This window comes from Camelus bactrianus, chromosome 30, assembly GCF_048773025.1.
Source record: "Camelus bactrianus isolate YW-2024 breed Bactrian camel chromosome 30, ASM4877302v1, whole genome shotgun sequence".
In the NCBI taxonomy this organism is placed as follows: Eukaryota; Metazoa; Chordata; class Mammalia; order Artiodactyla; family Camelidae; genus Camelus; species Camelus bactrianus.
This window is the reverse complement of record NC_133568.1, coordinates 4,299,298-4,321,756: the sequence shown is the minus strand read 5'-3', so window position 1 is coordinate 4,321,756 and position 22,459 is coordinate 4,299,298.

Genomic DNA, 22,459 nt, shown 5'->3' with positions numbered 1-22,459 from the left:
AGAACTGAGCATGTGGAGAGACGTTCGTTCATCTAGCACAAAGGGAACGTGTTGCAGGAGAAACTTTTACTCTGGTTTCTCAGTCTGTTTCCTAGTGCCGTTTTGATGTTCCTGCAGTTTTCACTGTAAAACGGAGTTGAAGCTAGTACCTCCCGATATATATGTATGGAGTGGAGTTTGCAACTGAAAAGAAACTTTGTGTTCCCAACAAGCTAGGTGAAGGACGGCTTTCACACACACTTATCTCTCAGAAATGAGCATGTGGAGAGACGTTCGTTCATCTAGCACAAAAGGAACGGGTTGCAGGGGTAACTTTTACTCTGGTTTCTCAGTCTGTTTCCTAGTGCCGTTTTGAAGTTCCTGCAGTTTTCACTGTAAAACCGAGTTGGAGATATTACCTCCCCAGTTAAATGTATGTAGTGGAGTTTTCAACTGAAAAGAATCTTTGTGTTCCCAACAAGCTATGTGAAGTACGGCTTTCACTCACAAATATCTCTCAGAACTGAGCATGTGGAGAGACGTTCGTTCACCTAGCACAAAAGGAACGGGTTACAGGAGAAACTTTTACTCTGGTTTCTCAGTCTGTTTCCTAGTGCCGGTTTGAAGTTCCTGCAGTTTTCACTGTAAAACCGGGATGGAGGTAGTACCTCCCCATAGATATGTATGAGGTGGAGTTTGCAACTAAAAAGAAACTTTGTGTTCCCAACAAGCTAGGTGAAGGACGGCTTTCACACACACTTATCTCTCAGAACTGAGCATGTGGAGAGACGTTCGTTCATCTAGCACAAAGGGAACAGGTTGCAGGAGAAACTTTTACTCTGGTTTCTCAGTCTGTTTCCTAGTGCCGGTTTGAATTTCCTGCAGTTTTCACTGTAAAACCGAGTTGGAGCTACTACCTCCCCATATATATGTATGGAGTGGAGTTTGCAACTGAAAAGAAACTTTGTGTTCCCAACAAGCTAGGTGAAGGACGGCTTTCACACACATTTATCTCTCAGAACTGAGCATGTGGAGAGACGTTCGTTCATCTAACACAAAGGGAACGGGTTGCAGGTGAAAATTTTACTCCGGTTTCTCAGGCTGTTTCCTAGTGCCGGTTTGAAGTTCCTGCAGTTTTCACTGTAAAACCGAGTTGGAGCTAGTACCTCCCCATATAAATGTATGTAGTGGAGTTTGCAACTGAAAAGAAATTTTGTGTTCCCAACAAGCTAGGTGAAGGACGGCTTTCACTCACACTTATCTCTCAGAACTGAGCATGTGGAGAGACGTTCGTTCATCAAGCACAAAGAGAAAGGGTTGCAGGAGAAACTTTTACTCTGGTTTCTCAGTCTGTTTCCTAGTGCCGTTTTGAAGTTCCTGCAGTTTTCACTGTAAAACCGAGTTGGAGATTGTATCTCCCCTTATATATGTATGGAGTGGAATTTGCAACTGAAAAGAAACTTTGTGTTCCAAACAAGCTAGGTGAAGTACGGCTTTCACACACACTTATCTCTGAGAACTGAGCATGTGGAGAGACGTTCGTTCATCTAGCACAAAGGGAACGGGTTGCAGGAGAAACTTTTACTCTGGATTATCAGTCTGTTTCCTAGTGCCGGTTTGAAGTTCCTGCAGTTTTCACTTTAAAACCGTGTTGGAGCTAGTACCTCCCCATATAAATGTATGGAGTGGAGTTTTCAACTGAAAAGAATCTTTGTGTTCCCAACAAGCTATGTGAAGTACGGCTTTCACTCACAAATATCTCTCAGAACTGAGCATGTGGAAAGACGTTCGTTCACCTAGCACAAAGGGAACGGGATGCAGGAGAAACTTTTACTCTGGTTTCTCAGTCTGTTTCCTAGTGCCGGTTTGAAGTTCCTGCAGTTTTCAATGTAAAACCGGGATGGAGGTAGTACCCCCCCATAGATATGTATGAGGTGGAGTTTGCAACTAAAGAGAAACCTTGTGTTCCCAACAAGCTAGGTGAAGGACGGCTTTCACACACACTTATCTCTCAGAACTGAGCATGTGGAGAGACGTTCGTTCATCTAGCACAAAGGGAACGGGTTGCAGGAGAAAATTTTACTCTGGTTTCTCAGTCGGTTTCCTAGTGCCGGTTTGAAGTTCCTGCAGTTTTCACTGTAAAACCGGGTTGGATCTAGTACCTCCCCATATATATGTATGGAGAGGAGTTTGCAACTGAAAAGAAACTTTGTGTTCCCAACAAGCTAGGTGAAGGACGGCTTTCACACACACTTATCTCTCAGAACTGAGCATGTGGAGAGACGTTCGTTCATCTAGCACAAAGGGAACGGGTTGTAGGGGAAACTTTTACTCTGGTTTCTCAGTCTGTTTCCTAGTGCCGGTTTGAAGTTCCTGCAGTTTTCACTGTAAAACCGAGTTGGAGCTTGTACTTCCCCAAGTATATGTATGGAGTGGGGTTTGCAACAGAAAAGAAACTTTGTGTTCCCAACAAGCTAGGTGAAGTACGGCTTTCACTCACAAATATCTCTCAGAACTGAGCATGTGGAGAGACGTTCGTTCATCTAGCACAAAGGGAACGGGTTGCAGGAGAAACTTTTACTCTGTTTTCTCAGTCTGTTTCCTAGTGCCGGTTTGAAGTTCCTGCAGTTTTCACTGTAAAACCGGGATGGAGGTAGTACCTCCCCATATATATGTATGGAGTGGAGTTTGCAACTGAAAAGAAACTTTGTGTTCCCAACAAGCTAGGTGAAGGACGGCTTTCACACACACTTATCTCTCAGAACTGAGCATGTGGAGAGACGTTCGTTCATCTAGCACAAAGGGAACGGGTTGCAGGAGAAATTTTACTCTGGTTTCTCAGTCTGTTTCCTAGTGCCGTTTTGATGTTCCTGCAGTTTTCACTGTAAAACGGAGTTGAAGCTAGTACCTCCCGATATATATGTATGGAGTGGAGTTTGCAACTGAAAAGAAACTTTGTGTTCCCAACAAGCTAGGTGAAGGACGGCATTCACACACAATTATCCCTCAGAAATGAGCATGTGGAGAGACGTTCGTTCATCTAGCACAAAGGGAACGGGTTGCAGGGGAAACTTTTACTCTGGTTTCTCAGTCTGTTTCCTAGTGCCGTTTTGAAGTTCCTGCAGTTTTCACTGTAAAACCGAGTTGGAGCTATTACCTCCCCAGTTAAATGTATGTAGTGGAGTTTTCAACTGAAAAGAATCTTTGTGTTCCCAACAAGCTATGTGAAGTACGGCTTTCACACACACTTATCTCTCAGAAATGAGCATGTGGAGAGACGTTCGTTCATCTAGCACAAAGGGAACGGGTTGCAGGAGAAACTTTTACTCTGGTTTCTCAGTCTGCTACCTAGTGCCGTTTTGATGTTCCTGCAGTTTTCACTGTAAAACGGAGTTGAAGCTAGTACCTCCCGATATATATGTATGGAGTGGAGTTTGCAACTGAAAAGAAACTTTGTGTTCCCAACAAGCTAGGTGAAGGACGGCTTTCACACACACTTATCTCTCAGAAATGAGCATGTGGAGAGACGTTCGTTCATCTAGCACAAAAGGAACGGGTTGCAGGGGTAACTTTTACTCTGGTTTCTCAGTCTGTTTCCTAGTGCCGTTTTGAAGTTCCTGCAGTTTTCACTGTAAAACCGAGTTGGAGCTATTACCTCCCCAGTTAAATGTATGTAGTGGAGTTTTCAACTGAAAAGAATCTTTGTGTTCCCAACAAGCTATGTGAAGTACGGCTTTCACTCACAAATATCTCTCAGAACTGAGCATGTGGAGAGACGTTCGTTCACCTAGCACAAAAGGAACGGGTTACAGGAGAAACTTTTACTCTGGTTTCTCAGTCTGTTTCCTAGTGCCGGTTTGAAGTTCCTGCAGTTTTCACAGTAAAACCGGGATGGAGGTAGTACCTCCCCTTAGATATGTATGAGGTGGAGTTTGCAACTAAAAAGAAACTTTGTGTTCCCAACAAGCTAGGTGAAGGACGGCTTTCACACACACTTATCTCTCAGAACTGAGCATGTGGAGAGACGTTCGTTCATCTAGCACAAAGGGAACAGGTTGCAGGAGAAACTTTTACTCTGGTTTCTCAGTCTGTTTCCTAGTGCCGGTTTGAAGTTCCTGCAGTTTTCACTGTAAAACCGAGTTGGAGCTAGTACCTCCCCATATAAATGTATGTAGTGGAGTTTGCAACTGAAAAGAAATTTTGTGTTCCCAACAAGCTAGGTGAAGGACGGCTTTCACTCACACTTATCTCTCAGAACTGAGCATGTGGAGAGACGTTCGTTCATCAAGCACAAAGAGAAAGGGTTGCAGGAGAAACTTTTACTCTGGTTTCTCAGTCTGTTTCCTAGTGCCGTTTTGAAGTTCCTGCAGTTTTCACTGTAAAACCGAGTTGGAGATTGTATCTCCCCATATATATTTATGGAGTGGAATTTGCAACTGAAAAGAAACTTTGTGTTCCAAACAAGCTAGGTGAAGGACGGCTTTCACACACATTTATCTCTGAGAACTGAGCATGTGGAGAGACGTTCGTTCATCTAGCACAAAGGGAACGGGTTGCAGGAGAAACTTTTACTCTGGTTTATCAGTCTGTTTCCTAGTGCCGGTTAGAAGTTCCTGCAGTTTTCACTTTAAAACCGTGTTGGAGCTAGTACCTCCCCATATAAATGTATGGAGTGGAGTTTTCAACTGAAAAGAATCTTTGTGTTCCCAACAAGCTATGTGAAGTACGGCTTTCACTCACAAATATCTCTCAGAACTGAGCATGTGGAAAGACGTTCGTTCACCTAGCACAAAGGGAACGGGTTGCAGGAGAAACTTTTACTCTGGTTTCTCAGTCTGTTTCCTAGTGCCGGTTTGAAGTTCCTGCAGTTTTCAATGTAAAACCGGGAAGGAGGTAGTACCCCCCCATAGATATGTATGAGGTGGAGTTTGCAACTAAAAAGAAACCTTGTGTTCCCAACAAGCTAGGTGAAGGACGGCTTTCACACACACTTATCTCTCAGAACTGAGCATGTGGAGAGACGTTCATTCATCTAGCACAAAGGGAACGGGTTGCAGGAGAAAATTTTACTCTGGTTTCTCAGTCGGTTTCCTAGTGCCGGTTTGAAGTTCCTGCAGTTTTCACTGTAAAACCGGGTTGGATCTAGTACCTCCCCATATATATTTATGGAGAGGAGTTTGCAACTGAAAAGAAACTTTGTGTTCCCAACAAGCTAGGTGAAGGACGGCTTTCACACACACTTATCTCTCAGAACTGAGCATGTGGAGAGACGTTCGTTCATCTAGCACAAAGGGAACGGGTTGCAGGGGAAACTTTTACTCTGGTTTCTCAGTCTGTTTCCTAGTGCCGGTTTGAAGTTCCTGCAGTTTTCACTGTAAAACCGAGTTGGAGCTTGTACTTCCCCAAGTATATGTATGGAGTGGGATTTGCAACAGAAAAGAAACTTTGTGTTCCCAACAAGCTAGGTGAAGTACGGCTTTCACTCACAAATATCTCTCAGAACTGAGCATGTGGAGAGACGTTCGTTCACCTAGCACAAAAGGAACGGGTTACAGGAGAAACTTTTACTCTGTTTTCTCAGTCTGTTTCCTAGTGCCGGTTTGAAGTTCCTGCAGTTTTCACTGTAAAACCGGGATGGAGGTAGTACCTCCCCATATATATGTATGGAGTGGAGTTTGCAACTGAAAAGAAACTTTGTGTTCCCAACAAGCTAGGTGAAGGACGGCTTTCACACACACTTATCTCTCAGAACTGAGCATGTGGAGAGACGTTCGTTCATCTAGCACAAAGGGAACGGGTTGCAGGAGAAACTTTTACTCTGGTTTCTCAGTCTGTTTCCTAGTGCCGTTTTGATGTTCCTGCAGTTTTCACTGTAAAACGGAGTTGAAGCTAGTACCTCCCGATATATATGTATGGAGTGGAGTTTGCAACTGAAAAGAAACTTTGTGTTCCCAACAAGCTAGGTGAAGGACGGCTTTCACACACACTTATCCCTCAGAAATGAGCATGTGGAGAGACGTTCGTTCATCTAGCACAAAGGGAACGGGTTGCAGGGGAAACTTTTACTCTGGTTTCTCAGTCTGTTTCCTAGTGCCGTTTTGAAGTTCCTGCAGTTTTCACTGTAAAACCGAGTTGGAGCTATTACCTCCCCAGTTAAATGTATGTAGTGGAGTTTTCAACTGAAAAGAATCTTTGTGTTCCCAACAAGCTATGTGAAGTACGGCTTTCACACACACTTATCTCTCAGAAATGAGCATGTGGAGAGACGTTCGTTCATCTAGCACAAAGGGAACGGGTTGCAGGAGAAACTTTTACTCTGGTTTCTCAGTCTGCTTCCTAGTGCCGTTTTGATGTTCCTGCAGTTTTCACTGTAAAACGGAGTTGAAGCTAGTACCTCCCGATATATATGTATGGATTGGAGTTTGCAACTGAAAAGAAACTTTGTGTTCCCAACAAGCTAGGTGAAGGACGGCTTTCACACACACTTATCTCTCAGAAATGAGCATGTGGAGAGACGTTCGTTCATCTAGCACAAAAGGAACGGGTTGCAGGGGTAACTTTTACTCTGGTTTCTCAGTCTGTTTCCTAGTGCCGTTTTGAAGTTCCTGCAGTTTTCACTGTAAAACCGAGTTGGAGCTATTACCTCCCCAGTTAAATGTATGTAGTGGAGTTTTCAACTGAAAAGAATCTTTGTGTTCCCAACAAGCTATGTGAAGTACGGCTTTCACTCACAAATATCTCTCAGAACTGAGCATGTGGAGAGACGTTCGTTCACCTAGCACAAAAGGAACGGGTTACAGGAGAAACTTTTACTCTGGTTTCTCAGTCTGTTTCCTAGTGCCGGTTTGAAGTTCCTGCAGTTTTCACTGTAAAACCGGGATGGAGGTAGTACCTCCCCATAGATATGTATGAGGTGGAGTTTGCAACTAAAAAGAAACTTTGTGTTCCCAACAAGCTAGGTGAAGGACGGCTTTCACACACACTTATCTCTCAGAACTGAGCATGTGGAGAGACGTTCGTTCATCTAGCACAAAGGGAACAGGTTGCAGGAGAAACTTTTACTCTGGTTTCTCAGTCTGTTTCCTAGTGCCGGTTTGAAGTTCCTGCAGTTTTCACTGTAAAACCGGGTTGGATCTAGTACCTCCCCATATATATTTATGGAGAGGAGTTTGCAACTGAAAAGAAACTTTGTGTTCCCAACAAGCTAGGTGAAGGACGGCTTTCACACACACTTATCTCTCAGAACTGAGCATGTGGAGAGACGTTCGTTCATCTAGCACAAAGGGAACGGGTTGCAGGGGAAACTTTTACTCTGGTTTCTCAGTCTGTTTCCTAGTGCCGGTTTGAAGTTCCTGCAGTTTTCACTGTAAAACCGAGTTGGAGCTTGTACTTCCCCAAGTATATGTATGGAGTGGGGTTTGCAACAGAAAAGAAACTTTGTGTTCCCAACAAGCTAGGTGAAGTACGGCTTTCACTCACAAATATCTCTCAGAACTGAGCATGTGGAGAGACGTTCGTTCACCTAGCACAAAAGGAACGGGTTACAGGAGAAACTTTTACTCTGTTTTCTCAGTCTGTTTCCTAGTGCCGGTTTGAAGTTCCTGCAGTTTTCACTGTAAAACCGGGATGGAGGTAGTACCTCCCCATATATATGTATGGAGTGGAGTTTGCAACTGAAAAGAAACTTTGTGTTCCCAACAAGCTAGGTGAAGGACGGCTTTCACACACACTTATCTCTCAGAACTGAGCATGTGGAGAGACGTTCGTTCATCTAGCACAAAGGGAACGGGTTGCAGGAGAAACTTTTACTCTGGTTTCTCAGTCTGTTTCCTAGTGCCGTTTTGATGTTCCTGCAGTTTTCACTGTAAAACGGAGTTGAAGCTAGTACCTCCCGATATATATGTATGGAGTGGAGTTTGCAACTGAAAAGAAACTTTGTGTTCCCAACAAGCTAGGTTAAGGACGGCTTTCACACACACTTATCCCTCAGAAATGAGCATGTGGAGAGACGTTCGTTCATCTAGCACAAAGGGAATGGGTTGCAGGGGAAACTTTTACTCTGGTTTCTCAGTCTGTTTCCTAGTGCCGTTTTGAAGTTCCTGCAGTTTTCACTGTAAAACCGAGTTGGAGCTATTACCTCCCCAGTTAAATGTATGTAGTGGAGTTTTCAACTGAAAAGAATCTTTGTGTTCCCAACAAGCTATGTGAAGTACGGCTTTCACACACACTTATCTCTCAGAAATGAGCATGTGGAGAGACGTTCGTTCATCTAGCACAAATGGAACGGGTTGCAGTAGAAACTTTTACTCTGGTTTCTCAGTCTGCTTCCTAGTGCCGGTTTGAAGTTCCTGCAGTTTTCACTGTAAAACCGAGTTGGAGATTGTATCTCCCCATATATTTGTATGGAGTGGAATTTGCAACTGAAAAGAATCTTTGTGTTCCCAACAAGCTAGGTGAAGGACGGCTTTCACACACACTTATCTCTGAGAACTGAGCATGTGGAGAGACTTTCGTTCATCTAGCACAAAGGGAACGGGTTGCAGGAGAAACTTTTACTCTGGTTTCTCAGTCTGTTTCCTAGTGCCGGTTTGAAGTTCCTGCAGTTTTCACTTTAAAACCGATTTGGAGCTAGTACCTCCCCATATAAATGTATGGAGTGGAGTTTTCAACTGAAAAGAATCTTTGTGTTCCCAACAAGCTATGTGAAGTACGGCTTTCACTCACAAATATCTCTCAGAACTGAGCATGTGGAGAGACGTTCGTTCATCTAGCACAAAAGGAACGGGTTACAGGAGAAACTTTTACTCTGGTTTCTCAGTCTGTTTCCTAGTGCCGGTTTGAAGTTCCTGCAGTTTTCACTGTAAAACCGGGATGGAGGTAGTACCTCCCCATAGATATGTATGAGGTGGAGTTTGCAACTAAAAAGAAACTTTGTGTTCCCAACAAGCTAGGTGAAGGACGGCTTTCAAACACACTTATCTCTCAGAACTGAGCATGTGGAGAGACGTTCGTTCATCTTGCACAAAGGAACAGGTTGCAGGAGAAACTTTTACTCTGGTTTCTCAGTCTGTTTCCTAGTTCCGGTTTGAATTTCCTGCAGTTTTCACTGTAAAACCGAGTTGGAGCTACTACCTCCCCATATATATGTATGGAGTGGAGTTTGCAACTGAAAAGAAACTTTGTGTTCCCAACAAGCTAGGTGAAGGACGGCTTTCACACACATTTATCTCTCAGAACTGAGCATGTGGAGAGACGTTCGTTCATCTAACACAAAGGGAACGGGTTGCAGGGGAAACTTTTACTCTGGTTTCTCAGTCTGTTTCCTAGTGCCGTTTTGAAGTTCCTGCAGTTTTCACTGTAAAACCGAGTTGAAGCTAGTACCTCCCGATATATATGTATGGAGTGGAGTTTGCAACTGAAAAGAAACTTTGTGTTCCCAACAAGCTAGGTGAAGGACGGCTTTCACACACACTTATCTCTCAGAAATGAGCATGTGGAGAGACTTTCGTTCATCTAGCACAAAGGGAACGGGTTGCAGGGGAAACTTTTACTCTGGTTTCTCAGTCTGTTTCCTAGTGCCGTTTTGAAGTTCCTGCAGTTTTCACTGTAAAACCGAGTTGGAGCTATTACCTCCCCAGTTAAATGTATGTAGTGGAGTTTTCAACTGAAAAGAATCTTTGTGTTCCCAACAAGCAATGTGAAGTACGGCTTTCACTCACAAATATCTCTCAGAACTGAGCATGTGGAGAGACGTTCGTTCACCAAGCACAAAAGGAACGGGTTACAGGAGAAACTTTTACTCTGGTTTCTCAGTCTGTTTCCTAGTGCCGGTTTAAAGTTCCTGCAGTTTTCACTGTAAAACCGGGATGGAGGTAGTACCTCCCCATAGATATGTATGAGGTGGAGTTTGCAACTAAAAAGAAACTTTGTGTTCCCAACAAGCTAGGTGAAGGACGGCTTTCACACACACTTATCTCTCAGAACTGAGCATGTGGAGAGACGTTCGTTCATCTAACACAAAGGGAACGGGTTGCAGGTGAAAATTTTACTCCGGTTTCTCAGTCTGTTTCCTAGTGCCGGTTGGAAGTTCCTGTAGTTTTCACTGTAAAACCGAGTTGGAGCTAGTACCTCCCCATATAAATGTATGTAGTGGAGTTTGCAACTGAAAAGAAATTTTGTGTTCCCAACAAGCTAGGTGAAGGACGGCTTTCACTCACACTTATCTCTCAGAACTGAGCATGTGGAGAGACGTTCGTTCATCAAGCACAAAGGGAAAGTGTTGCAGGAGAAACTTTTACTCTGGTTTCTCAGTCTGTTTCCTAGTGCCGTTTTGATGTTCCTGCAGTTTTCACTGTAAAACCGAGTTGAAGATAGTACCTCCCCATATATTTGTATGGACTGGAGTTTGCAACTGAAAAGAAACTTTGTGTTCCCAACAAGCTAGGTGAAGGACGGCTTTCACACACACTTATCTCTCAGAACTGAGCATGTGGAGAGACGTTCGTTCATCTAGCACAAAGGGAACGGGTTGCAGGAGAAACTTTTACTCTGGTTTCTCAGTCTGTTTCCTAGTGCCGGTTTGAAGTTCCTGCAGTTTTCACTGTAAAACCGAGTTGGAGATTGTATCTCCCCATATATAGGTATGGAGTGGAATTTGCAACTGAAAAGAATCTTTGTGTTCCCAACAAGCTAGGTGAAGGACGGCTTTCACACGCACTTATCTCTGAGAACTGAGCATGTGGAGAGACTTTCGTTCACCTAGCAAAAAGGGAACGGGTTGCAGGAGAAACTTTTACTCTGGTTTCTCAGTCTGTTTCCTAGTGCCGGTTTGAAGTTCCTGCAGTTTTCACTTTAAAACCGATTTGGAGCTAGTACCTCCCCATATAAATGTATGGAGTGGAGTTTTCAACTGAAAAGAATCTTTGTGTTCCCAACAAGCTATGTGAAGTACGGCTTTCACTCACAAATATCTCTCAGAACTGAGCATGTGGAGAGACGTTCGTTCACCTAGCACAAAGGGAACGGGTTACAGGAGAAACTTTTACTCTGGTTTCTCAGTCTGTTTCCTAGTGCCGGTTTGAAGTTCCTGCAGTTTTCACTGTAAAACCGGGATGGAGGTAGTAACTCCCCATAGATATGTATGAGGTGGAGTTTGCAACTAAAAAGAAACTTTGTGTTCCCAACAAGCTAGGTGAAGGACGGCTTTCACACACACTTATCTCTCAGAACTGAGCATGTGGAGAGACGTTCGTTCATCTAGCACAAAGGGAACGGGTTGCAGGAGAAACTTTTACTCTGGTTTCTCAGTCTGTTTCCTAGTGCCGTTTTGATGTTCCTGCAGTTTTCACTGTAAAACGGAGTTGAAGCTAGTACCTCCCGATATATATGTATGGAGTGGAGTTTGCAACTGAAAAGAAACTTTGTGTTCCCAACAAGCTAGGTTAAGGACGGCTTTCACACACACTTATCCCTCAGAAATGAGCATGTGGAGAGACGTTCGTTCATCTAGCACAAAGGGAACGGGTTGCAGGGGAAACTTTTACTCTGGTTTCTCAGTCTGTTTCCTAGTGCCGTTTTGAAGTTCCTGCAGTTTTCACTGTAAAACCGAGTTGGAGCTATTACCTCCCCAGTTAAATGTATGTAGTGGAGTTTTCAACTGAAAAGAATCTTTGTGTTCCCAACAAGCTATGTGAAGTACGGCTTTCACACACACTTATCTCTCAGAAATGAGCATGTGGAGAGACGTTCGTTCATCTAGCACAAATGGAACGGGTTGCAGTAGAAACTTTTACTCTGGTTTCTCAGTCTGCTTCCTAGTGCCGGTTTGAAGTTCCTGCAGTTTTCACTGTAAAACCGAGTTGGAGATTGTATCTCCCCATATATTTGTATGGAGTGGAATTTGCAACTGAAAAGAATCTTTGTGTTCCCAACAAGCTAGGTGAAGGACGGCTTTCACACACACTTATCTCTGAGAACTGAGCATGTGGAGAGACTTTCGTTCATCTAGCACAAAGGGAACGGGTTGCAGGAGAAACTTTTACTCTGGTTTCTCAGTCTGTTTCCTAGTGCCGTTTTGAAGTTCCTGCAGTTTTCACTTTAAAACCGATTTGGAGCTAGTACCTCCCCATATAAATGTATGGAGTGGAGTTTTCAACTGAAAAGAATCTTTGTGTTCCCAACAAGCTATGTGAAGTACGGCTTTCACTCACAAATATCTCTCAGAACTGAGCATGTGGAGAGACGTTCGTTCATCTAGCACAAAAGGAACGGGTTACAGGAGAAACTTTTACTCTGGTTTCTCAGTCTGTTTCCTAGTGCCGGTTTGAAGTTCCTGCAGTTTTCACTGTAAAACCGGGATGGAGGTAGTACCTCCCCATAGATATGTATGAGGTGGAGTTTGCAACTAAAAAGAAACTTTGTGTTCCCAACAAGCTAGGTGAAGGACGGCTTTCACACACACTTATCTCTCAGAACTGAGCATGTGGAGAGACGTTCGTTCATCTTGCACAAAGGAACAGGTTGCAGGAGAAACTTTTACTCTGGTTTCTCAGTCTGTTTCCTAGTTCCGGTTTGAATTTCCTGCAGTTTTCACTGTAAAACCGAGTTGGAGCTACTACCTCCCCATATATATGTATGGAGTGGAGTTTGCAACTGAAAAGAAACTTTGTGTTCCCAACAAGCTAGGTGAAGGACGGCTTTCACACACATTTATCTCTCAGAACTGAGCATGTGGAGAGACGTTCGTTCATCTAACACAAAGGGAACGGGTTGCAGGGGAAACTTTTACTCTGGTTTCTCAGTCTGTTTCCTAGTGCCGTTTTGAAGTTCCTGCAGTTTTCACTGTAAAACCGAGTTGAAGCTAGTACCTCCCGATATATATGTATGGAGTGGAGTTTGCAACTGAAAAGAAACTTTGTGTTCCCAACCAGCTAGGTGAAGGACGGCTTTCACACACACTTATCTCTCTGAAATGAGCATGTGGAGAGACTTTCGTTCATCTAGCACAAAGGGAACGGGTTGCAGGGGAAACTTTTACTCTGGTTTCTCAGTCTGTTTCCTAGTGCCGTTTTGAAGTTCCTGCAGTTTTCACTGTAAAACCGAGTTGGAGCTATTACCTCCCCAGTTAAATGTATGTAGTGGAGTTTTCAACTGAAAAGAATCTTTGTGTTCCCAACAAGCTATGTGAAGTACGGCTTTCACTCACAAATATCTCTCAGAACTGAGCATGTGGAGAGACGTTCGTTCACCAAGCACAAAAGGAACGGGTTACAGGAGAAACTTTTACTCTGGTTTCTCAGTCTGTTTCCTAGTGCCGGTTTAAAGTTCCTGCAGTTTTCACTGTAAAACCGGGATGGAGGTAGTACCTCCCCATAGATATGTATGAGGTGGAGTTTGCAACTAAAAAGAAACTTTGTGTTCCCAACAAGCTAGGTGAAGGACGGCTTTCACACACACTTATCTCTCAGAACTGAGCATGTGGAGAGACGTTCGTTCATCTAACACAAAGGGAACGGGTTGCAGGTGAAAATTTTACTCCGGTTTCTCAGTCTGTTTCCTAGTGCCGGTTGGAAGTTCCTGTAGTTTTCACTGTAAAACCGAGTTGGAGCTAGTACCTCCCCATATAAATGTATGTAGTGGAGTTTGCAACTGAAAAGAAATTTTGTGTTCCCAACAAGCTAGGTGAAGGACGGCTTTCACTCACACTTATCTCTCAGAACTGAGCATGTGGAGAGACGTTCGTTCATCAAGCACAAAGGGAAAGTGTTGCAGGAGAAACTTTTACTCTGGTTTCTCAGTCTGTTTCCTAGTGCCGTTTTGATGTTCCTGCAGTTTTCACTGTAAAACCGAGTTGAAGATAGTACCTCCCCATATATTTGTATGGACTGGAGTTTGCAACTGAAAAGAAACTTTGTGTTCCCAACAAGCTAGGTGAAGGACGGCTTTCACACACACTTATCTCTCAGAACTGAGCATGTGGAGAGACGTTCGTTCATCTAGCACAAAGGGAACGGGTTGCAGGAGAAACTTTTACTCTGGTTTCTCAGTCTGTTTCCTAGTGCCGGTTTGAAGTTCCTGCAGTTTTCACTGTAAAACCGAGTTGGAGATTGTATCTCCCCATATATAGGTATGGAGTGGAATTTGCAACTGAAAAGAATCTTTGTGTTCCCAACAAGCTAGGTGAAGGACGGCTTTCACACGCACTTATCTCTGAGAACTGAGCATGTGGAGAGACTTTCGTTCACCTAGCAAAAAGGGAACGGGTTGCAGGAGAAACTTTTACTCTGGTTTCTCAGTCTGTTTCCTAGTGCCGGTTTGAAGTTCCTGCAGTTTTCACTTTAAATCCGATTTGGAGCTAGTACCTCCCCATATAAATGTATGGAGTGGAGTTTTCAACTGAAAAGAATCTTTGTGTTCCCAACAAGCTATGTGAAGTACGGCTTTCACTCACAAATATCTCTCAGAACTGAGCATGTGGAGAGACGTTCGTTCACCTAGCACAAAGGGAACGGGTTACAGGAGAAACTTTTACTCTGGTTTCTCAGTCTGTTTCCTAGTGCCGGTTTGAAGTTCCTGCAGTTTTCACTGTAAAACCGGGATGGAGGTAGTACCTCCCCATAGATATGTATGAGGTGGAGTTTGCAACTAAAAAGAAACTTTGTGTTCCCAACAAGCTAGGTGAAGGAGGGCTCCCACACACACTTATCTCTCAGAACTGAGCATGTGGAGAGACGTTCGTTCATCTAGCACAAAGGAACAGGTTGCAGGAGAAACTTTTACTCTGGTTTCTCAGTCTGTTTCCTAGTGCCGGTTTGAATTTCCTGCAGTTTTCACTGTAAAACCGAGTTGGAGCTACTACCTCCCCATATATATGTATGGAGTGGAGTTTGCAACTGAAAAGAAACTTTGTGTTCCAAACAAGCTAGTTGAAGGACGGCTTTCACACACATTTATCTCTCAGAACTGAGCATGTGGAGAGACGTTCGTTCATCTAACACAAAGGGAACGGGTTGCAGGTGAAAATTTTACTCCGGTTTCTCAGGCTGTTTCCTAGTGCCGGTTTGAAGTTCCTGCAGTTTTCACTTTAAAACCGAGTTGGAGCTAGTACCTCCCCATATAAATGTATGTAGTGGAGTTTGCAACTGAAAAGAAATTTTGTGTTCCCAACAAGCTAGGTGAAGGACGGCTTTCACTCACACTTATCTCTCAGAACTGAGCATGTGGAGAGACGTTCGTTCATCAAGCACAAAGGGAAAGGGTTGCAGGAGAAACTTTTACTCTGGTTTCTCAGTCTGTTTCCTAGTGCCGTTTTGATGTTCCTGCAGTTTTCACTGTAAAACCGAGTTGAAGCTAGTACCTCCCCATATATTTGTATGGACTGGAGTTTGCAACTGAAAAGAAACTTTGTGTTCCCAACAAGCTAGGTGAAGGACGGCTTTCACACACATTTATCTCTCAGAACTGAGCATGTGGAGAGACGTTCGTTCATCTAACACAAAGGGAACGGGTTGCAGGGGAAACTTTTACTCTGGTTTCTCAGTCTGTTTCCTAGTGCCGTTTTGAAGTTCCTGCAGTTTTCACTGTAAAACCGAGTTGGAGATTGTATCTCCCCATATATAGGTATGGAGTGGAATTTGCAACTGAAAAGAATCTTTGTGTTCCCAACAAGCTAGGTGAAGGACGGCTTTCACACGCACTTATCTCTGAGAACTGAGCATGTGGAGAGACTTTCGTTCACCTAGCACAAAGGGAACGGGTTGCAGGAGAAACTTTTACTCTGGTTTCTCAGTCTGTTTCCTAGTGCCGGTTTGAAGTTCCTGCAGTTTTCACTTTAAAACCGATTTGGAGCTAGTACCTCCCCATATAAATGTATGGAGTGGAGTTTTCAACTGAAAAGAATCTTTGTGTTCCCAACAAGCTATGTGAAGTACGGCTTTCACTCACAAATATCTCTCAGAACTGAGCATGTGGAGAGACGTTCGTTATCCTAGCACAAAAGGAACGGGTTACAGGAGAAACTTTTACTCTGGTTTCTCAGTCTGTTTCCTAGTGCCGGTTTGAAGTTCCTGCAGTTTTCACTGTAAAACCGGGATGGAGGTAGTACCTCCCCATAGATATGTATGAGGTGGAGTTTGCAACTAAAAAGAAACTTTGTGTTCCCAACAAGCTAGGTGAAGGACGGCTCCCACACACACTTATCTCTCAGAACTGAGCATGTGGAGAGACGTTCGTTCATCTAACACAAAGGGAACGGGTTGCAGGTGAAAATTTTACTCCGGTTTCTCAGGCTGTTTCCTAGTGCCGGTTTGAAGTTCCTGCAGTTTTCACTGTAAAACCGAGTTGGAGCTAGTACCTCCCCATATAAATGTATGTAGTGGAGTTTGCAACTGAAAAGAAATTTTGTGTTCCCAACAAGCTAGGTGAAGGACGGCTTTCACTCACACTTATCTCTCAGAACTGAGCATGTGGAGAGACGTTCGTTCATCAAGCACAAAGGGAAAGGGTTGCAGGAGAAACTTTTACTCTGGTTTCTCAGTCTGTTTCCTAGTGCCGTTTTGATGTTCCTGCAGTTTTCACTGTAAAACCGAGTTGAAGCTAGTACCTCCCCATATATTTGTATGGACTGGAGTTTGCAACTGAAAAGAAACTTTGTGTTCCCAACAAGCTAGTTGAAGGACGGCTTTCACACACACTTATCTCTCAGAACTGAGCATGTGGAGAGACGTTCGTTCATCTAGCACAAAGGGAACGGGTTGCAGGAGAAACTTTTACTCTGGTTTCTCAGTCTGTTTCCTAGTGCCGGTTTGATGTTCCTGCAGTTTTCACTGTAAAACCGAGTTGGAGATTGTATCTCCCCATATATAGGTATGGAGTGGAATTTGCAACTGAAAAGAATCTTTGTGTTCCCAACAAGCTAGGTGAAGGACGGCTTTCACACGCACTTATCTCTGAGAACTGAGCATGTGGAGAGACTTTCGTTCATCTAGCACAAAGGGAACGGGTTGCAGGAGAAACTTTTACTCTGGTTTCTCAGTCTGTTTCCTAGTGCCGGTTTGAAGTTCCTGCAGTTTTCACTTTAAAACCGATTTGGAGCTAGTACCTCCCCATATAAATGTATGGAGTGGAGTTTTCAACTGAAAAGAATCTTTGTGTTCCCAACAAGCTATGTGAAGTACGGCTTTCACTCACAAATATCTCTCAGAACTGAGCATGTGGAGAGACGTTCGTTATCCTAGCACAAAAGGAACGGGTTACAGGAGAAACTTTTACTCTGGTTTCTCAGTCTGTTTCCTAGTGCCGGTTTGAAGTTCCTGCAGTTTTCACTGTAAAACCGGGATGGAGGTAGTACCTCCCCATAGATATGTATGAGGTGGAGTTTGCAACTAAAAAGAAACTTTGTGTTCCCAACAAGCTAGGTGAAGGACGGCTCCCACACACACTTATCTCTCAGAACTGAGCATGTGGAGAGACGTTCGTTCATCTAACACAAAGGGAACGGGTTGCAGGTGAAAATTTTACTCCGGTTTCTCAGGCTGTTTCCTAGTGCCGGTTTGAAGTTCCTGCAGTTTTCACTTTAAAACCGAGTTGGAGCTAGTACCTCCCCATATAAATGTATGTAGTGGAGTTTGCAACTGAAAAGAAATTTTGTGTTCCCAACAAGCTAGGTGAAGGACGGCTTTCACTCACACTTATCTCTCAGAACTGAGCATGTGGAGAGACGTTCGTTCATCAAGCACAAAGGGAAAGGGTTGCAGGAGAAACTTTTACTCTGGTTTCTCAGTCTGTTTCCTAGTGCCGTTTTGATGTTCCTGCAGTTTTCACTGTAAAACCGAGTTGAAGCTAGTACCTCCCCATATATTTGTATGGACTGGAGTTTGCAACTGAAAAGAAACTTTGTGTTCCCAACAAGCTAGTTGAAGGACGGCTTTCACACACACTTATCTCTCAGAACTGAGCATGTGGAGAGACGTTCGTTCATCTAGCACAAAGGGAACGGGTTGCAGGAGAAACTTTTACTCTGGTTTCTCAGTCTGTTTCCTAGTGCCGGTTTGAAGTTCCTGCAGTTTTCACTGTAAAACCGAGTTGGAGATTGTATCTCCCCATATATAGGTATGGAGTGGAATTTGCAACTGAAAAGAATCTTTGTGTTCCCAACAAGCTAGGTGAAGGACGGCTTTCACACGCACTTATCTCTGAGAACTGAGCATGTGGAGAGACTTTCGTTCATCTAGCACAAAGGGAACGGGTTGCAGGAGAAACTTTTACTCTGGTTTCTCAGTCTGTTTCCTAGTGCCGGTTTGAAGTTCCTGCAGTTTTCACTTTAAAACCGATTTGGAGCTAGTACCTCCCCATATAAATGTATGGAGTGGAGTTTTCAACTGAAAAGAATCTTTGTGTTCCCAACAAGCTATGTGAAGTACGGCTTTCACTCACAAATATCTCTCAGAACTGAGCATGTGGAGAGACGTTCGTTCATCTAGCACAAAGGAACAGGTTGCAGGAGAAACTTTTACTCTGGTTTCTCAGTCTGTTTCCTAGTGCCGGTTTGAATTTCCTGCAGTTTTCACTGTAAAACCGAGTTGGAGCTACTACCTCCCCATATATATGTATGGAGTGGAGTTTGCAACTGAAAAGAAACTTTGTGTTCCCAACAAGCTAGGTGAAGGACGGCTTCCACACACACTTATCTCTCAGAACTGAGCATGTGGAGAGACGTTCGTTCATCTAGCACAAAGGAACAGGTTGCAGGAGAAACTTTTACTCTGGTTTCTCAGTCTGTTTCCTAGTGCCGGTTTGAAGTTCCTGCAGTTTTCACTGTAAAACCGAGTTGGAGCTACTACCTCCCCATATATATGTATGGAGTGGAGTTTGCAACTGAAAAGAATCTTTGTGTTCCCAACAAGCTAGGTGAAGGACGGCTTTCACACACATTTATCTCTCAGAACTGAGCATGTGGAGAGACGTTCGTTCATCTAACACAAAGGGAACGGGTTGCAGGTGAAAATTTTACTCCGGTTTCTCAGGCTGTTTCCTAGTGCCGGTTTGAAGTTCCTGCAGTTTTCACTGTAAAACCGAGTTGGAGCTAGTACTTCCCCATATAAATGTATGTAGTGGAGTTTGCAACTGAAAAGAAATTTTGTGTTCCCAACAAGCTAGGTGAAGGACGGCTTTCACTCACAATTATCTCTCAGAACTGAGCATGTGGAGAGACGTTCGTTCATCAAGCACAAAGGGAAAGGGTTGCAGGAGAAACTTTTACTCTGGTTTCTCATTCTGTTTCCTAGTGCCGTTTTGATGTTCCTGCAGTTTTCACTGTAAAACCGTGTTGAAGCTAGTACCTCCCCATATATTTGTATGGACTGGAGTTTGCAACTGAAAAGATACTTTGTGTTCCCAACAAGCTAGGTGAAGGACGGCTTTCACACACACTTATCTCTCAGAACTGAGCATGTGGAGAGACGTTCGTTCATCTAGCACAAAGGGAACGGGTTGCAGGAGAAACTTTTACTCAGGTTTCTCAGTCTGTATCCTAGTGCCGGTTTGAAGTTCCTGCAGTTTTCACTGTAAAACCGAGTTGGAGATTGTATCTCCCCATATATATGTATGGAGTGGAATTTGCAACTGAAAAGAAACTTTGTGTTCCCAACAAGCTAGGTGAAGGACGGCTTTCACACACACTTATCTCTGAGAACTGAGCATGTGGAGAGACGTTCGTTCATCTAGCACAAAGGGAACGGGTTGCAGGAGAAACTTTTACTCTGGTTTCTCAGTCTGTTTCCTAGTGCCGGTTTGAAGTTCCTGCAGTTTTCACTTTAAAACCGAGTTGGAGCTAGTACCTCCCCATATAAATGTATGGAGTGGAGTTTTCAACTGAAAAGAATCTTTGTGTACCCAACAAGCTATGTGAAGTACGGCTTTCACTCACAAATATCTCTCAGAACTGAGCATGTGGAGAGACGTTCGTTCATCTAGCACAAAGGGAATGGGTTGCAGGGGAAACTTTTACTCTGGTTTCTCAGTCTGTTTCCTAGTGCCGGTTTGAAGTTCCTGCAGTTTTCACTGTAAAACCGAGTTGGAGCTTGTACTTCCCCAAGTATATGTATGGAGTGGGGTTTGCAACAGAAAAGAAACTTTGTGTTCCCAACAAGCTAGGTGAAGTACGGCTTTCACTCACAAATATCTCTCAGAACTGAGCATGTGGAGAGACGTTCGTTCACCTAGCACAAAAGGAACGGGTTACAGGAGAAACTTTTACTCTGTTTTCTCAGTCTGTTTCCTAGTGCCGGTTTGAAGTTCCTGCAGTTTTCACTGTAAAACCGGGATGGAGGTAGTACCTCCCCATATATATGTATGGAGTGGAGTTTGCAACTGAAAAGAAACTTTGTGTTCCCAACAAGCTAGGTGAAGGACGGCTTTCACACACACTTATCTCTCAGAACTGAGCATGTGGAGAGACGTTCGTTCATCTAGCACAAAGGGAACGGGTTGCAGGAGAAACTTTTACTCTGGTTTCTCAGTCTGTTTCCTAGTGCCGTTTTGATGTTCCTGCAGTTTTCACTGTAAAACGGAGTTGAAGCTAGTACTTCCCGATATATATGTATGGAGTGGAGTTTGCAACTGCAAAGAAACTTTGTGTTCCCAACAAGCTAGGTTAAGGACGGCTTTCACACACACTTATCCCTCAGAAATGAGCATGTGGAGAGACGTTCGTTCATCTAGCACAAAGGGAACGGGTTGCAGGGGAAATTTTACTCTGGTTTCTCAGTCTGTTTCCTAGTGCCGTTTTGAAGTTCCTGCAGTTTTCACTGTAAAACCGAGTTGGAGCTATTACCTCCCCAGTTAAATGTATGTAGTGGAGTTTTCAACTGAAAAGAATCTTTGTGTTCCCAACAAGCTATGTGAAGTACGGCTTTCACACACACTTATCTCTCAGAAATGAGCATGTGGAGAGACTTTCGTTCATCTAGCACAAAGGGAACGGGTTGCAGGAGAATCTTTTACTCTGGTTTCTCAGTCTGCTTCCTAGTGCCGGTTTGAAGTTCCTGCAGTTTTCACTGTAAAACCGAGTTGGAGATTGTATCTCCCCATATATATGTATGGAGTGGAATTTGCAACTGAAAAGAATCTTTGTGTTCCCAACAAGCTAGGTGAAGGACGGCTTTCACACACACTTATCTCTGAGAACTGAGCATGTGGAGAGACTTTCGTTCATCTAGCACAAAGGGAACGGGTTGCAGGAGAAACTTTTACTCTGGTTTCTCAGTCTGTTTCCTAGTGCCGGTTTGAAGTTCCTGCAGTTTTCACTTTAAAACCGATTTGGAGCTAGTACCTCCCCATATAAATGTATGGAGTGGAGTTTTCAACTGAAAAGAATCTTTGTGTTCCCAACAAGCTATGTGAAGTACGGCTTTCACTCACAAATATCTCTCAGAACTGAGCATGTGGAGAGACGTTCGTTCATCTAGCACAAAAGGAACGGGTTACAGGAGAAACTTTTACTCTGGTTTCTCAGTCTGTTTCCTAGTGCCGGTTTGAAGTTCCTGCAGTTTTCACTGTAAAACCGGGATGGAGGTAGTACCTCCCCATAGATATGTATGAGGTGGAGTTTGCAACTAAAAAGAAACTTTGTGTTCCCAACAAGCTAGGTGAAGGACGGCTTTCACACACACTTATCTCTCAGAACTGAGCATGTGGAGAGACGTTCGTTCATCTTGCACAAAGGAACAGGTTGCAGGAGAAACTTTTACTCTGGTTTCTCAGTCTGTTTCCTAGTGCCGGTTTGAATTTCCTGCAGTTTTCACTGTAAAACCGAGTTGGAGTTACTACCTCCCCATATATATGTATGGAGTGGAGTTTGCAACTGAAAAGAAACTTTGTGTTCCCAACAAGCTAGGTGAAGGACGGCTTTCACACACACTTATCTCTCAGAATTGAGCATGTGGAGAGACTTTCGTTCATCTAGCACAAAGGGAACGGTTTGCAGGGGAAACTTTTACTCTGGTTTCTCAGTCTGTTTCCTAGTGCCGTTTTGAAGTTCCTGCAGTTTTCACTGTAAAACAGAGTTGGAGCTATTACCTCCCCAGTTAAATGTATGTAGTGGAGTTTTCAACTGAAAAGAATCTTTGTGTTCCCAACAAGCTATGTGAAGTACGGCTTTCACTCACAAATATCTCTCAGAACTGAGCATGTGGTGAGACGTTCGTTCACCAAGCACAAAAGGAACGGGTTACAGGAGAAACTTTTACTCTGGTTTCTCAGTCTGTTTCCTAGTGCCGGTTTAAAGTTCCTGCAGTTTTCACTGTAAAACCGGGATGGAGGTAGTACCTCCCCATAGATATGTATGAGGTGGAGTTTGCAACTAAAAAGAAACTTTGTGTTCCCAAAAGGTAGGTGAAGGACGGCTTTCACACACACTTATCTCTCAGAACTGAGCATGTGGAGAGACGTTCGTTCATCTAGCACAAAGGAACAGGTTGCAGGA